At 40.9% G+C, this 13034-nt stretch overlaps 1 protein-coding gene across 6 annotated transcripts in view; it reads right to left on the bottom strand.

Moving 5' to 3' along the window:
• Positions 1 to 13034, bottom strand: part of fam49a (family with sequence similarity 49 member A) — a 37251-nt gene extending 24217 nt beyond the window's left edge. For 2 of the 6 annotated variants that reach the window (XM_044376726.1, XM_044376722.1), the window contains exon 1: positions 12891 to 13034. The gene's annotated coding sequence lies outside the window, so the exon portion shown is untranslated. Of the gene's footprint in view, positions 1 to 3135; positions 3158 to 3186; positions 3259 to 12890 lie in introns of those variants that run through there. The other 4 variants (XM_044376723.1, XM_044376725.1, XM_044376727.1 and 1 more) reach the window with 4 other exon arrangements.

Raw genomic sequence — 13034 nt, 5'->3', positions numbered from 1 at the left:
TTACTTGTTCTTCTTGTTGAGCATTCCCTTATAAAGTTGCCATCAAATCATGAAAGGTGTGACCTTTGGTACTGTTATCTATGTATACTCTCTACCTGCTCAGTGTTTAGTTTTATTGCTCTACTTCAGAAAGCGTTGTAACCTAAACTATTAATGGAAACTGCTACATACTAAGTAGATTAGTTGGTAGTAGTAGCAGCAAAACGTTCATAAAAACTAAAAAACCCTAAAATCTTGGGTAACTCAAACTAAGGATGTGTAACAAATAAAAAAATATTAAGGCACTTTGGAGAGAAGTGGTCCTTAAGTGGCATATGGTCAAGCTCTTCTCAAGTTAAGCCCATTAACTGGAGCCCGTCAACAAACAAAAAAAACACACCAGCCTGTCGCTTAAACAAAAAAACAACTCGATTGGCCTTTCTGCGTCCAATTTTAAAATCCCTCTGCTGTTTTGACTGGCCAGGAAAACAGGCCTTCAAAATTGGGTTAGGGGAGCTGCGTCTCCCTCAGGCTCCCTTCGCTGGAGCAAATGTGACAGCAGGGCGTGTTGGGGGGGTTGAGCTCAGCTTGAGGGGAGGTTGGCTGAGTTTTGCCCTAATATGGACACAAGCCGGGGGGGTGGTGGTGGTGGGAGGGTAGGGAGGGGGTTGCTGTTAGAAGGAGAGGGTGGGCTGGGTGGAGAAGGGGAAACCTGCCCAGCACCACCACAATGGCAGCCTTGCTTCCCTCCGCTCTATCATTGACTCTTTATCCCTCGCTCTTTGCAGTCTACTTCACATACCAGCACATTGAACTGTTTTGGTCTACTGAGCGTGCTCTTTGAGGACTCCCAAGTCCCTCTTCCAAACGCTCCATACGCACTAAAAAGGTCTCTTCAGTAGACTCGTACATCAAGCACAGCTTATTTCTGAATACTCACGTTGCTCTCTCAACTCACAAACCGTACATCACATATCACATAGCCACACACTTGAGTCAGTGACACCGAGGCGAAGCGCTGCGTCTCGTCCTCGTCAGCAGTACTCGGCTCTGTTCAGCTGCTGGCTCTGTGATCCCTCTCGTTCAGCCAGCTGGGCCTGCTGCCTAATTTTACACTTGCTCACTACAAACTCACCACTATCCCTCCTCCAGTGCACATCTGGTGTGTGGAGAGAGAGAGAGGGGGAGAGAGAGAGAGAGAGAGAGGGAGGCTGACAGTGGCAACAGAGACGAAAACTCACAGTGGTCATTTTTTTTTTCTGTTTAGGGAGCTGAGGAGAAAGGGAGGGGAGGGGTGTCCATGGATGCAGTAAACATTTTCGGAGAGGCTTCTGTCAATGCTGAGAAAGAGAAATTGGTGGAGTGAGAGAGAGAGAGACTGCCAAGGCACATATGAGAGCATGAGGAGAACAATAGAAGGAGGAAAACAAATCAAGGCAAAAGGCGAGTAGGAAAGTAAAGGAGGGCGTTTTGGTATTTGGACAGGAGGAGGAGGCAAGAGTGGCTGTCTGGCTACTACCAGTCATTGCTGCGTAGAGTGGGACTCCAGGCGTAGAAATTCCTCCTACGTCTCTGCTCAATGCCACTTCTGTTCTGCCAAAGCCCTGCATGTCAACAGCACTGCAGATACAAAGGGAACCATGTCTGTGTGTGTGACTGAGGCTTGTGTGAAACTAGTGTTAGCGAGTGTGTATGTGAGAGCATCAAGCAAAATCTCAAACACTGCGGGCTCCTTCTCTGCTGGGTGGAGGCAACCAATATCATTTACTGAAGCTACCAAGACCCTGGCAGCGAGCTTATCCTAACCACTATAACAGATGTGCTTCCACCAAAGCTAACTTAAAACCCTGAATCAACTCATTCTTACTTGACAGCTGATACTAATGTTTTGATGAGTATCTATTTAGTATGGGAAGGAAGTTAACTAGAGCTAGGCTATACATTGTCAAACATTGATAAAATGATAATGTGACAGGCTAAAGTCTAGTATTTGGTTATTATACTATTACTCAAAGCAGTCTATTTCTTGTCTTTAATACTGTAAATTAGTAAAGTGAAACAATTTTCTGAACTTAATAGCTTCTTCTATGAATCCATCAACCTGCATTCTCATCATACTCACGATTAATGTTGATTGTTTCTCAAAGTTTCTGAGTAAACCCCTAATATTGCTTTATATTACCAATATTTAACCCCTTACTGTTAATCTCTCTACACACTGAGCTACAGGATACAAAATGCTGCAATGTGTTGACAGTATCTCTAGTAATTTCTGCAAAAACAGACACAGGGAGTGGGGCACAGGGGTGTTCCTTAAGAAAACAAACCTATTTATGGCTTTTTTTTCTTTATGGCTCTAATGTGACGGATCACTGCTAATCACTTCAGAATGGTCCGAGGCGATACTTGACCTTTACAGACCATACAGGCCTTTGGTCTCTGTCATCAGACTGATGTTTCAACCAAGGCCAGGATCAAGTGCACTTGCACAGTCAGTCATGCAACATATCTAGGTCAATGTTTTTTTTTTCTGTCCGTGTACGCTGCTTTCACTTTGTTACCTTCGTTTTTGCATCTGCAGGCTGTAGATCTTGTATCCCTTCCTGGTGAGTGAGAGACTAGCTCAACAAAAACGCTCACAAAACACACGAGCCTGTGCAAAGCACAACCAGAACACAATGTCAGAGAAAAGGAACTCTGACTGCTGATAGTGATAAGAAATGCTTTGTATGTCAAATATGTCAAGCTTTGCCAAACTGTGATGTGACTGGCCAGCCTCAGGAGGCACTGACCACTTTTACACACACACACACACACACACACACAGACGACAAGGCTGCATGTATGCAACTAAAAAGAAACTTGTTTTTCTTGCAACACCCTGCGGACCTCCAAGTACTTACATAATCATATTATCACGATTTATAATCTGCATTCATTATCACAATCCCACAATCAGGATCAGAGTTTAAGCCATTATTCTGCAGCCCTCTCCCTCTCTCCCTCTCTCTGTCTTTCTCCCTCACACAGAGACTTTAAATCAATTTCGACACAGTTGGTGCCCTGCTATGACCAAGCTGCTTTTGTTTTGGTTCACCAACGTTCACCGGTGACGACTGTCTTCTTAAACATCCTAATATTTCTGCTCTCACAGACCGTTAGCTTGTCTTGAACAATAAACAGCTGTAAATCCCTGGATTCCTGCACCTGCTGAGATCAGTGAATGTGCTGCTGAATTGCAAGAAGCCTGTCAGGAAAAGGCCGAGATCCTTCTGCCAGCTGTGGAAAGTAGAAAAAACAAACAGGTGGCACAGTTAGTGTGCTATTATCTATTAAGACTTCTGTATCACCTTCAGCTAGTAGTGCACTCTGTGATGCATATTGATGTACATCTATATCATAAGCCTTCACTACATTCAAACTAAATGTGCTTTCAGCAGCGTCATACCAGCAAAAGAGAAGTGTCTAGCAGGTAAATTTAATTTCACAAAGCAGAGAGAGAGATTCAGAAGTGTAAACAATCTTTGTCGTTTGTTAAATTGCAATCAACCCTGTAAAACTGAACACGATAACATAATAACAATTGCTGATTTGCAGTGTCTGTGCAGCATAAATACGATCCGTCAGGAACACAACACAAAAAACATATGACGAATACTGAAAATATGTGGTTAATCCAGTCAGGGTAACTCTCTTTTATCTTGGTAGTTTCATTACTTCCAAACTACTTTTGTACTGTAACACATTTTCCAAGGCTGTCCAATTTTCCAATGGCCTAGAAAGTATGATGCTTTAGGCATTTGTGCATAAATAAACTGCCAAAGCAAAGAAACCTGTTGTTGAGAGTAGTTTGCACAAAAATCGATAGGACAGATGGTGTGCATTTTAAATAACCCCGTCATACCACCACTCATGTTTCAAAAACAACAGACTACTTATCTGACACGATGCAGCATGAGATCTTACCAGGTTAAATAAGGCCAATGAGGGGGAAAAAAAAGGGAAAACAGAGACAAAAAACCTTATTCCTTAAAGATTTCTGTGCATTAATACATGTGGGACATGTGGTTTGAAAGTTGAAGGTTTTGAATACCCTGACTTAACCAAAAAAATGTAATTTCCTATAATAAAACAACTTAAGTGACTCCAGTGGGGAGACTCTGTTGTTACATGAGCAAACAACATTACGACAAACCAAAGACAAACACAGTAGCAGTAATATTGAGAAACAGAGGGTAAAAAACAGAACAGAATTGACAAAGAGGTCGACTGATCAATCGGTTTGAACGATTAGTCTGCGCTGATGGGACATTTTACAACCTATCGGAATCAGCCGAACCGGTCACGCAGGAACGTACATAACTGTTTTGCACGGAGGCTCCGTACACAAAGTCGAGGTAATCATCGTTTTCACTACCATTATAAGACTCAGGCACAGTGCTCGAGTGTTTTTTCCAGTGCATAAGCCGAATGAAAAGAAAGTAATACTATGCTGAGAGTCTCCGCCGTGTTTTGCTGTCATTTACGGTCGCGCTGCTTCTCTGTCCTCTCATCTGCTCTCTGTGTTTGACACACACACGCAGTAGAGAGGCCGACGGATACAATGAAATGAAGATAACTCAGGTTGACAACTACGCTCGTTACTGTAAGTGCAGTAAAACCTTTGCAGGTAAAAGGCCGATGAGAACTTTATCGTACCACCTGTTCAACAAGCATAAACATGTAGAAAAGTGATATTTTCAACTGCTTTTTTCCCCACAGTCTCAGGGTGTGTTTTACACAACCATGGCCCGCTTGTTGTTAAGCTATTAGCGAAATGTTATGAAAAAGCTCAAACAAAAAGCTGTCTGTATGTAGTCTAACTGTTTATCTTTGCCACGAACCTTTAAATGTGGCAAACTCTTTAAACAGGCTGAGACGAACCAGCCCCTCCTTTCTACCAGCAGTACCTGCAGGCAGTGAATCACATCAGCAGCACAGGGAGACTGATGTCTTTGTTGTTCATTCTTTCTAAAACTTCAGTATTTTGATGTCAGACATATTATTTATTTTACTGACATTTTAGATTTGTTTCCAGTGAGATATTATTGAGTTTATAAAGTAACTTTGCTGTTGTAAACGTTACTGTTGCTCCTCTAGAAACAGTATTTACTTGTATTTAAAATATAAATCAATTCAGGGTTTCCTCTGTTTTCATTTAGCAGTGGTGCATCACCACTACTGCAAACATATGTATGAGCCAAGTGTAGTCAAGATGCATTAGAAGTAATGATTATATAATTAAAAGGATTTTTAACATTAAAACATCAACTTTAAATTGAATTATTGCCCAAAGCACCACAGCTGTACTCAAATTACAGAGGAAAACACTGCAATTCGAATCCTGTTCTGAATTTATTCTTTGGGTAACAGTATTGATAAAGTACCGGGCCGAGAAGGGTGTGGACAAGATAAAGATAAAATCCTAACATACCATCCCTACAGCTGGTTAGTGGATTCGCCCTGACTTTGGGAGGATGAGCACATTTTAGGTATTTGTTACTTTGACTTAGATTTTCAGTTCAACAGTCATCCAGTTTCTAATAAATAATAAATTAAGTCATAAATTGTTCATTTCCGACAGGGCGGGTGACATCAGCCGAGTAATCAGTTATCAGCTTTTTCCTGCTTTCGTTATTATATCGGCCTTTAAAAAATCCCCTATCGGTCGACCTCCACCCTGCACAATAGCAGCCGGCCCAGCAAACTGAAAACTGCACAGCAAAGAGACTCACAGAGAGCTGTTGTCTCACTGACAGGATGTGAGTATAAAAAGTGAAACGTGAGCGGGAAGTGTGCGGGGTCATAAGGCAGCGCAGTTCGACACACACTCGTTCCCACAGACAGGCAGACAGACAGATAAAAAGCCAGTCAGTCAGGTAGTTTGGGGTAAAACAGGAACTTTGAGCAGTCGGTTTGATTCACATGGTGTTCTGCTGTGCCATGGTCGACTATACACAAATAACTCATTTCCTCAGAGGGGAATAAAAACAGGAGGGGATTGAGGACGGCCAACTGTGAATAAAAATATGGGAGGATTGTGAGCGAGGAACATTATTCCTGGTGGACGTTGAACACTGGTGGCTGAAGTGTTCAAACATTTTAAGCTTTTAAGAGTTAAGCTGTTCCAACAGCTGAGATTTATTAATCCTGTTTTGCCAAATTGTGATACTGAAAGGCTCCTTGTGTCAGCGGGTGCACAAACAGCTAGTTTATAAAGTGATAAATGATAATTCTGATTCATAGGCCGTTTTCACAGCAGACATTTTGACTTGAGATGTTACTAATAACTGGTTTCATTCAAGTGTCCCAGTAAGTCATGACATGTTTTCACTTCACTGTGCCTGATTAGATACCTTCTGGAGGTGCATTTGTTTCCCTTCATCTCAACCAGGAAGGAAGAGAGACACACATTTGAAGAGCTGAAACAGTTAGTCCATTACTTGATAAGTGGATTGACAGAAGATTAATCAACATAGATGTGTCATTTTTCAAGCAAAAATGCCAAACATAGTTTTTCAGATGTGAGGATTTGCTGCTTTTCTCTGTCATATGTGTTTTTGGACTGTTGCTCTGTCAAAATATGCAATGACTGGCTTTTTTTTTGGACATTTCATAGACTATTAATCAAGAAAACCATCAAGAGAATAATAAGGCAGATAATGAAAGTAATTGTTAGTTGCAGCTACAAATTTTGCTTCTAGAGTTCAATCTGATTAATTTTGACATGTCCTTCACAATGTGAAAGACAGGGTGGGGTCTTACGTGTCACTCAGGAAGTATCGACTGTTTACGCCCCTGTTCGTATGACTGCATGCTAGATGAACGGAAACTGAAGAGATGCTGAATCAGAAAACCAAACAGTGCACCTGTGTGACTGTGCAAGGCCTTTAGAGAATAACTTTACACAACTTTATGCATCTTGTGTCAATAGTGAAATGAAATGACTTAATATTGTTGTTGCAATATGTTACACAACCTGAAATGGAAATAAAAATTCTATGACTTCAATTTTCAGTCTTTCTCAAGAATTTATGTCCCTAGTCTGTATCCTCACATCTCCTTCACTTTATTTCTCTCTTTCTTGCTCACTTTTTTTCAGAATTAAAGTCACACACGTACAAAAGTCTGTTAGTTGAGCATCTGAGGCTCTCGAGCCTGTGAGAAGTCTGTTGGGTTTTCTGTTCCAGCCCAGATGGCAGTATTGGCTTGAGTCAGTGGTGGCTGGTGGTCCACTGTAAACTAGATGATTAGTCGTCGATAACAGGAGGAAAGCCGAGCACTCGGAGCCAGGAGCTGAGCAACCGAAGGATTCAATGTCTTAGCCAGTTTGTTCAGACTGAAGGAAATAATGACTTCGACAAGTGTAATTAGTGTTCGGCTTTCCCTGAAAAGGACACGTAAATAAATATGATGTGTACTCAGCAGCTCTCATCAGTCAGGTATATTTACAGACATCAGACGTGTGCTCAGTAACTTCTGTCCTTCTCCAATCTGAAATCAATTGACCTGCTTTTGAATTCATTTCCTTCCCTGAAGCACATTTTTAAGTTGTTTTAGGAAACTGAATACTTGATTGATCTACCTAAAACGCTATCTCAGTCTGAAAAACTGCGTAAGAATGTGAATTGAAGAAGAGATTAAATGACATGTCATTAATTTACCAGACAGTCTGTCTTAAAACAATCCCTCTTAAGACGCTGCGACAAACGATTATTCTCATTACAATTAACTTACTGATCTTTTCTTGATTTGGTCTATAAATGTCAGACAATAGTGAAAAATGTCCATCACAAGTTCCCGAAGGCCAAGACGATGTTGTCAAATTCCTTGTTTTGTCAAACCAACAGTCCAAAACCTCAAGATATTCACTTAACTGTCACATAAGACAAGGAGAAGGTGCAAGTCCTCACAATCCAGACACTGGAACTAGGAAATATTTGGCATTTTTGTTTGAAAAATTACTTGAATGACTAATCGATTATCAAAATAGACTGAAAATAAACTGGTTAACTGGCTAATCACTGCTAAATTCAGTTTGAGGGATGTTAATGGCCCGAAATACACCTCAAATACACCATTATGTCATTTAATTTCAGTCGTCTCCTGTTTTGTTCCAGGATCAAACAGGTGCCATAACTGCTAAGTAACTGCTAGTAATTAGATACTGTAGTAACTGACCCTATTAATTGCTTTCTATTTGTTTGGTGAAACTTATAGGAGGAACTATACAGTCAGCACATGAATTGCAGATGAGCTAATACTGCTAGCTCCATCTAAGGAGGCATTACAACAGCTACTGGATCATCTGCAAAACTTCTGTCAGACCTGGGACAGTTAATCTGGAAAAGACTAGAATTATGGTCTTCAAGAAACCCAAAAAGGTTGTTACTGGGCTAAACTGACATAAAACACACACACAGCTAAATGCATTTGGGACTAAAAACGACCTCTGCAGGAAATTTCAATCCAGCCATTAATGATCTCAGACTGAGACGAGGGAAGAAGGGCTTTTTATGCTATAAAAAAAGTCTTCAAACATAGATATACCTCTTAGAATCTGGTTCAAAATATTAAAATCTATGACCTAACCAAATTTTACTGCATGTAGAGAAGTGTGGAGTTCAGTAATAAATCAAGACAACACCCAGTCGAAAAACCCTGCACACTGAGATTTGCAAGAGGAGCATTTTCAGAGTCCACATGAACACCCCCAAACAGTGGATGCGGAAATAGGCCACTTTCTCTTCTTAATTAGGACACAAAAAAAGAGCAAATCAAATTCTACACTACAGCACCTAAAAGCAAGTGACCCCGACTCCTACAGTTACAAAGCTCTCCACTGCCAAGAGGAGAACACAGAGAGGAGTCCCCCCTTAAGCCAGCTGGCCCTGAAGCTCACCTCCTCCAACAGCACAAGGCCTCAGGACAGCCCTCACACAATCTGGCCCAACCAAAATTACATTAACTATTGGACATCTACCACAAAAAAAAACTCAAAGCAAACTTCAATGGCATTTGGCTCTGAGCAGACAGTACACGGTAGCAGACTTATCTGACCACCGTAACTGATCAGAAACTGAGAAAGACATTAACTATGTTCAGACTCAGTGATCGCAGCTTGGCCAAAGAGACTGTCTGACACAGGCGGACCTGGCTGCCTCGACAAGACAGGCTGTGTCAGCTCTGTCTACACAGAGAGAGAGGTGGAGACGCAGCAATATTTCTCTGACCAGACTAAAATGCAATGTCTACTTGGAGAAAATAGTGTCAGCGTCATAGAAACAGCGAGATATGTGAGACAAACAGCACAGCATGACGGCTGTAGTTAAGTCTCCTAAAACTCCTTTTGATTTACTTCTCTACTTCATATGTTTTTACATTTGATACTTGAGATTCTGTATTAATATATCATTGTTAATTGTTTCTTTATTGATCCTAGAAACATTAATTCATTTGATATACAGTAGACCAATGATACACACACATACAGAGTGGTCTAAGGACTGATTGGAAAGTTAATCAAATCAATCAAACAATCTTTCACACACACAAAACATTTACTGTTTTCTGCCATTTTCTTGTTCTGTTTATTTATTTATTTCATTTTATCTAATGAATTGTATTTTTTTCATCTCATTATTTAATTGTACTATCCTAGACACTTTGGCAATATTGCTCACCTGACATTCGTGCCAATAAAGCATATTGACTTGATTAATGTGATCCAACGTGCCAGAGACACTGTGGCAGTGCTGCAGGCTAACCTCAGCTGGCATCGACAGTGTATTAGCGATATAAGAGGGCTTCACACTGCTTGTTCAGCTAAAACCTCAATCAGATATTAGGCTTGGCACTGGTGCAGTGTGCACTGCTGGAAGGAAATCCTTTGGGATTTCTCATTTAGTGTCACAAAGCAACTTGTGATTCATTGCTGGACTCTACCAAACAAAAAATCGCTGCTGCAAGCAGTTTCATTTGGAGTTTGAGAGCAGCTAAACTGCAAATATCACATTACCTCTATCCGGCCTCGTGAGAGTTTGAAGCAGCACATTTCAGTAGCTAGATGCCTTTTTGGAATCATACTGTACTGACTGTAATGGCTGTAGTCGTCCTATTTCACACATCAGTAGTCGGGATCAATGCCAGCTTGCCAGTTGTGTTTTAGGTGGATATTTCTTTGATCATAATCACCCAAAGGTGAAGTATTACACAGGCTGCTGAGTAATTTTGGTTTAATTTTGACATGATTACATATTTTCATCTGTTTTTTAGTGATTGTGGGGGTTGCAGAGGTTAAACTTTATTACTGGCTACCTTATCATGATATAAATAATATGCTAAACACTTTCCACATACTTTTCTAAGGTCAGTATTCATGCATTTCTTTCTTATCAGATTTTCTTCAGAAGTCGTGGCAGTGCTCTTGTTGTGGCAGCCTAGCCGTAGTAAAAAAGTACTAAAAGAACACACTGCGATGCAACAAAAGGCTTCCCCCTGTGCTTGCTTCAGGCAACCTGTAATGCAACAGCAGGTTAAAAACCACAATGTGCAAAAATGCCACTGCTCCAACAGGGTGTGAGATGCCATATCCTGTTTTTCTGTCACAAACTCAAACCCTGCGCTGTGAGAAAACTAAACTATGAGATTTCAAACTGCAATCTAACAGTCACGGCTCTTTCAGGATGGTAGAGCAGCGTTTCAGTCACACACACACACACACACACACGCTCACTCAGAAACGTGCTGCATTCAGACGCTGCCAAAATACATTTGTAAAGTCTGACACGTCTTTTGCTGTTTTCGCTGTTTCACATCGCATCAGCACGGGATCTGAACCCTTTACATGGTTCACAAGGGCGACACAAAACCCAACAGTAACAGATTAGTCCGTTTACATTAGCTGCACACTCGTAACAAAAGGATACGATTATCAGGTGGATATTGTAGGTATTGCCAATGCCAGGGTGCTCAGACACAGGGCCGATCACTGGGATGTTCCCTCAGCAACCTTCAACTTCAATATTCTTTTACATTCATAGAAATATTCCAGGGTTATACTACAACATAGAGGTCTTACTATTACAACAGCTAAGCCACAGATATTTTAAAGCAAAAGCGTGATACCTCTTTAGAGTGAAACAGAACAAGACTTGGGTTAACACATTGAAAACCAAATGCCACATCATATGTAATTCTTTTTACATCTTGCCACTTGTAGTAATGACTTGGCATGTTCTTTTGCGGTATGTATAAAGCCCTGCATGTCCCCTCTTGCCCCCGCTGCTGTAAAAGTGAATAGTGAAGCACACAGCTAGGCTAAGCCATGCAAAAAACATGCAAAGCATTTCAACTTCTTCCAAGAGAGATCGGGTTCATCCACAACAGCCATTGTCCAGTATGTTTAAGTCACAGAATTCAACCAGCATTCCAGAAATGCTCCAATTACAGCCTGAAATACCAGCTGGAACAAAACACATATGCACACGCACACACATGCAGACACACACACACCCTGTTGCTGTGAAGTGCAGCTGTTGCTGTATGTCCTCTCAAACAAAAGAGCGCCATTTCAGTCAACTGAGAACCACGATATAGCACATTCCTCCCACAACTTACAGAAATGTGCGTCTCAGGCTGGTTTCAAATGTAAGCCATGAGCCTGCATCAAATGTGTGGCTCACTTAGAGTCCTAACACTTACTTTAAGGACCCTTAAAGTAGTTGAATGGTTCACTTAACTGCACAAGACTCACAGACTGCATGTCGAGACAGCCTTTTTTTTTTTTTTTTTTTTTTTTTTTTTTAAACATGACTCATTTCATAACTTTGCCCCCCAACAACAACATAAACCTCAACATTACAAAGCGTCGAAGTATTGGTGTGGTTTGGATTAGTTTTATTCTGTCATAAAACAATCTCCACATAACACACCAGTCCAAACATTCACCTAAAAAACAAATAAACACAAAGATTAAATCAAACACAGAAAAAAATCACACAAATACAGTGTTTAAGTATAAAAATGATGGATGACACAGGAAAATAGAAAATATAACAGGTTAAAATAACTCCCCGCTGTGCCTCTGCTATATTTCTGACATAAGTGAAAGTTGTGACATATTGAACTGAATGACTCATAGATGAAATGAAGTTTATGTACTCCTAAAATATCCCATGGGGGCAAAATAGAGTCAAGTCGGTCATGCAACTCATGTCAAGAGGAGGAGGAAGAAGAAACAGCTGCATTTACAACACAAGTCTGAGACCCTAAAACATTTAACTGAGCTAGGACAGTTTACAAGCTGAGAAATCCACACATTAAAGCAAAAGTATTAAAATATCTTACTATACTTTGTGCAAATTATCTGCCTGTATATGTACAGTACATTGTTGTCAGTTGGGAGTGGACTCTTAATTTTTTTTTTTTTTTTTTTTAACAAACTGGGGCCGAAAGCAATGCTGATATCGTTCAGTAAGGTGACAACGACAAAACTCAACTGAAATGTGGCTGCACCTCAGCTAGTACTTGTAAAGCTAAGTTTGCTGGCTAAACAATCCGCCTGTTAGCCAGCAAAGCAAACTCTGGAAATGTTACCACATCAATAGAAAAGTCTGGTAGCCTAAAAGGGGCACAAAAGGGTGTTAAAAAAGCGATATAACGCCACCACATAACTCATTTCAGCGCTCGAAAGCGGCTAATATAAGCTAGCAGGTTAGCGCTTCCTTCTCCCGGCATCTCTTCCCATGTGAACTCGTTTTGACAGTCACTGATTTGACGGGGATACACAATTTGGCACGACACCAGGCGAAGTAAGAGCAACTTTGCGTCCACAAAACAGGAATAAAAGTTGGTTAAAATCAAAAACTCACCGGTATGTCTCCTTGGGTTGTACTTTTAGTAGGTAATAACCGAAGTGTTGGTCCGAGCAGTACTTTCACCGACCTTGGCAGCAACAGACAACACAACAACACTCTCAGCACGGTACCCCTCCCTCTGCCACCAGAAAAAGCAAG

This window comes from Thunnus albacares, chromosome 16 (assembly GCF_914725855.1).
Source record: "Thunnus albacares chromosome 16, fThuAlb1.1, whole genome shotgun sequence".
Classification (NCBI taxonomy): Eukaryota; Metazoa; Chordata; class Actinopteri; order Scombriformes; family Scombridae; genus Thunnus; species Thunnus albacares.
Note: the sequence above shows the minus strand (reverse complement) of the source record. Positions and strands in the feature narration are given on the sequence as shown.